The sequence below is a fragment of the Procambarus clarkii genome, chromosome 10 (genome assembly GCF_040958095.1).
Source record: "Procambarus clarkii isolate CNS0578487 chromosome 10, FALCON_Pclarkii_2.0, whole genome shotgun sequence".
Lineage (NCBI taxonomy): Eukaryota > Metazoa > Arthropoda > Malacostraca > Decapoda > Cambaridae > Procambarus > Procambarus clarkii.
Window position 1 is genome coordinate 18,173,778 of NC_091159.1, and position 5,343 is coordinate 18,179,120.

A 5,343-nucleotide genomic window follows, 5' to 3' on the forward strand; every position below is an offset into this window, starting at 1 on the left:
TTGGTGGTGGTGGTATTGGCGTAGGGGGTGTTTGGTGGTGGTCGAGGTTTATGTTAGCGGTAGAAATGTACTTCCCACCACCACCACCACCACCCCTCTGTACCACCCACCACCACCACCACCCCCTCTGTACCACCCACCACCTCCACCACCCCCTCTGTACCACCCACCACCACAACCCCCTCTCTGTACCAACCACCACCACCACCACCCCCTCTCTGTACCAACCACCACCACCCCCTCTGTACCAATCACCACCACCCCCCTCTGTACCACTCACCACCAACACCACCCACTCTGTACCACCCACCACCACCCCCTCCCTACCACCCACCACCACCCCCTCTCAACCACCCACCACCACCACCACCCCCCCTCTGTACCACCCACCACCACCACCACCACCCCCTCTGTACCACCCACCACCACCACCCCCTCTCTACCACCCACCACCACCACTCCCCTGTGTACCACCCACCACCACCACCACCACCCCCTCTGTACCACCCACCACCACCACCCCCTCTCTACCACCCACCACCACCACCCCCTCTCTACCACCCACCACCACCACCCCCTCTCTACCACCCACCACCACCACTCCCCTGTGTACCACCCACCACCACCACCACCACCCCCTCTGTACCACCCACCACCACCACCCCCTCTCTACCACCCACCACCACCACCCCCTCTCTACCACCCACCACCACCACCCCCTCTCTACCACCCACCACCACCACCCCCTCTCTACCACCCACCACCACCACCCCCTCTCTACCACCCACCACCACCACTCCCCTGTGTACCACCCACCACCACCACCACCACCCCCTCTCTACCACCCACCACCACCACCCCCTCTCTACCACCCACCACCACCACTCCCCTGTGTACCACCCACCACCACCACCACCACCCCCTCTGTACCACCCACCACCACCCCCTCCCTACCACCCACCACCACCACCACCCCCTCTCAACCACCCACCACCACCACCCCCCTCTGTACCACCCACCACCACCACCACCACCCCTCTGTACCACCCACCACCACCACCCCCTCTCAACCACCCACCACCACCACCCCCCTCTGTACCACCCACCACCACCACCACCACCCCCTGTGTACCACCCACCACCACCACCCCCTCTCTACCACCCACCACCACCACTCCCCTGTGTACCACCCACCACCACCCCCACTAACATTACATCATAAAATTAGTTCTACCACTCTGCCTCTTAATTAATGTGTTGGCTAACTCCGCGCCACACTCTTTTGTCCCCTTGTTTCTTGTCCACATGTTGAGACGCGGACTGTTTCCCCGAGGTAATTAATCTTGGGTTGTTAAGGGTAGTTCACCTCTGCCTGGTTAAGGCGTCTGATCTCTCTCTTCAAGATGTGGTCATTCTTCAGGTCGTGGAAGCATTTGGTCAGCATCTACAGTTTTGGAGGCACGTCCCGGGTGTCAGGCGAGAGGTGGGTCTGGGGCACAATGCCAAACTTGGATATATTCATGCCCCGAATGGCCAGAAAGACGGGGTACGAGCATGGGTACAGATACACACCGGTGTATCTGCGGCCATGCACGGGCAGACCAATACGGCAGCCATGGTCTCATCTGTCGTAAGACACAGGGAAAGATTGCCAGACATGAAGCAGTCAATGACTGCTGGGTGTCCTGCACAAAGGGAACCTCAGTTGTGCAGACCTGACAACAGTCACAAACGCCCAGATGGAGTCACCCTGCAGCCATGGAGGGAAGGTAAACAGGTCGTGTGGGACTACACGTGTGCATCTACATTGGCGGATACCTATCTACCTCACTGTACAGCTGAGGGAGGCGGGGCAGCCACCTTCAGGGAGACACAGAAAACCAACAAGTACAGGGACCTAGAACGTTGTTACAGGTTCGTGCCGATAGGCTCTGAGACTCTGGGTGCCTAAGGGGTAAATGTTGGGAGTTGGAGGAACTCATTAGGCAAATTGGAGACTCAAGAGCGGCCAGTTTCCTGTTCCAGCGCCTCAGTGTCGCAATCCAGAGAGAAAATGTTTGTTGTATCTGCTATATGTGTGTGTGTGTTTCCGGTAAACTGTAACACAATGTAATAAAATAAATGAATATTATAAAAATAAATCATATTGTATAAAATAAAAAAAGGAGTGTGATTTGTAAAGAAACATTCAAGTGATGAGGGAGAATGATTTTGATTGTTGCCGCCGGAGGCAGCTAGTTTATTGTGCACCCCATACCCATCCTGTGAGCGGTAGCGCAAAAAGCATTACAGAGGGAACAAAAGGTCTTTATCAGACCTCATCTTAGATTATTACATAAACAATTTCATCTATCCTTCACACCTTATAGTTACAATGTCAGCTAGTTACAGAGAAAGAGCAATTTCAAGAGCTATACATTTACAGTAAGTCATTATACATTAATGGTAGGTCTTATCGCTAATACATAATAGTTTGACCAATGGAGATAGTCATAGGGGAGCTTCTGTTTATTATTAGTCTTCACAATATACTACTTGTTTCTTAATCTCATATGTCGTTTATCTACTGGAAGCGAAATATGGATACAGTGCAAGGATTTCAGGTAATTTATCCATGGTAATAAGATAGGTTGCCATATCATACAGAGTGATCTTAGATCTATCCCTAAATGACTCAATTTTACTACAATCCAAGATATAGTGTTCGAGTGTGTGTCCCTGTCTTTGTCCACACACTTTACACTTTACTTCATCTAGATCTCTATACAAGCCGAACTGCTTGAGGGAGAATGTATAAAGACCATCCTGAATACCCTTTATTCCCTTCGCCGAGGTTAGGGGTCCCTAGAACTCTACCAGAGGCGGTACCCCCAATTACAGAGAATGCCATTTAATAATTATAAATACTCAAATTGTAGTTGAAATCTTATAATTATGACGATATTTTATTTTCATGCATATAAAAATTATTGATTTGCACAAAATATTAATTAATAAAAACTCAATTACTCGACAGAAGGAGCTATACACGTGACGAGAATGTTATATATAATATGCAATTATTTAGTTACAAAAGTTACACATTTATCTATATTCAGTATTAAACAAATTCCAGATGTTGATATAGTGTAATAATGCAAAGTAAACACAGCCCTTTACATTAATATTAACAAAAAATCCCCTAATATTTGCCAAAAATTCACTAATATATTAAAAAAGTTTACTAATATATGCATATTTTACTAATACATGTAAATCTTTACTACCATATGGCTAAAAATACAATTATAAAAATGCGTGATATGAAAAGAACATTGTATAAATAATACACCTTGGCAGTGCATTTTAGAGAAAGTCGAATACATTAACACAAGTCAATAATAAGATTAGAACAGTAACACGTATTGTTCCTGTACAAAACTGTACATCATATTTACACCTTGACTAGTTAATCCCATAATGTTATTCATAATAGTGATCACAGGTTAACAAAATGCATATTTAAAACTGCTTAAATATATATTCAGAAATATATAAGAATGTATATACTCAGAGATAGACAAATTAACAGTCTATTGCAATGAGGGAATCACAATTTAATGTCTTAAAATTAAATAGAGAGAATAAAATTACTTTTACTATTCTTAGTAGTTAGAACCTCTCCTGGCGACGTTCCGTCTGTAATAGAGGGCGATGCTCTGTACTCTATATTATTATAGAGTACATTCACTTCATCATTTTAAGTGCATTATAATAATTTATATTAAAAAAGTTAAATCGGAGCACAAAACTACGTTCGGTAAGAATGTTTTTATTTACAATATTACTGCAGTTCACCAAGCGGAAAAAGATTACCTTTATCGCTAAATTAATAAAATTGTAAATAAAAACTCGGGAGACCCGAAGTAAAAAAAATATTTCATTTTATTAGTTCAGACATTTTTTATCATTAGAGTTTTCGCAATATGAAATTTTTTTCATTTTTTTTCATAAGTATAGAGCAAATCCAATAAATCTTTACTGAGCGTAAGTATGATAATACGGAACTTTGACTTACATAACCAAGATAACCAAGATAACCTCAAGATAACATGTAGAAGACAATGAACAGTAAAATTAAAATCTATTAAAAAAAAAAATTACATCAAATTTTCGTTATCTAATATGAAGAAAAATTGTGAAAAGTCGCTTTTTGCTGATTGTGACTGAGTACATTCACACTAGTAGCACACTGAGTACACCCACATCAGTACCACACTGAGTACACCCACACCTGTACCACACTGAGTGCACCCACACCAGTACCACACCGAGTACACCCACACCAGTACCACACTGAGTATATCCACACCAGTACCACATCGAGTACACCCACACCAGTACCACACCGGGTACACCCACACCAGTACCACACTGAGTACACCCACACTGAGTACATCCACACCAGTACCACACTGAGTACACTCACACCAGTACCACACTGAGTACCTTCACACCAGTACCACACTGAGTACATCCAAACCAGTACCACACTGAGTACCTTCACACCAGTTTCACACTGAGTACATCCACACCAGTACCACACTGAGTACATCCACGCCAGTACCACACTGAGTACCTTCACACCAGTACCACACTGAGTACATCCACACCAGTACCACACTGAGTACCTTCACACCAGTACCACACTGAGTACATCCACACCAGTACCACACTGAGTACATCCACGCCAGTACCACACTGAGTACACCCACACCTGAACCACACTGAGTACACCCACACCAGTACCACACTGAGTACACCCACACCTGTACCACACTGAGTACATCCACACCAGTACCACACCGAGTACACCCACACCAGTACCACACTGAGTATATCCACACCAGTACCACATCGAGTACACCCACACCAGTACCACACCGAGTACACCCACACCAGTACCACACTGAGTACACCCACACCACTACCACACTGAGTACACCCACACCAGTACCACACTGAGTACACCCACACCAGTACCACACTGAGTACATCCACACCAGTACCACACTGAGTACATCCACACCAGTACCACACTGAGTACACCCACACCAGTACCACACTGAGTACATCCACACCAGTACCACACTGAGTACATCCACACCAGTACCACACTGAGAACATCCACACCAGTACCACACTGAGTACACCCAAACCAGTACCACACTGAGTACACCCACACTGAGTACATCCACACCAGTACCACACTGAGTACACCCACACCAGTACCACACCGGGTACACCCACACCAGTACCACACTGAGTACACCCACACCAGTACCACACCGGGTACACCCACAC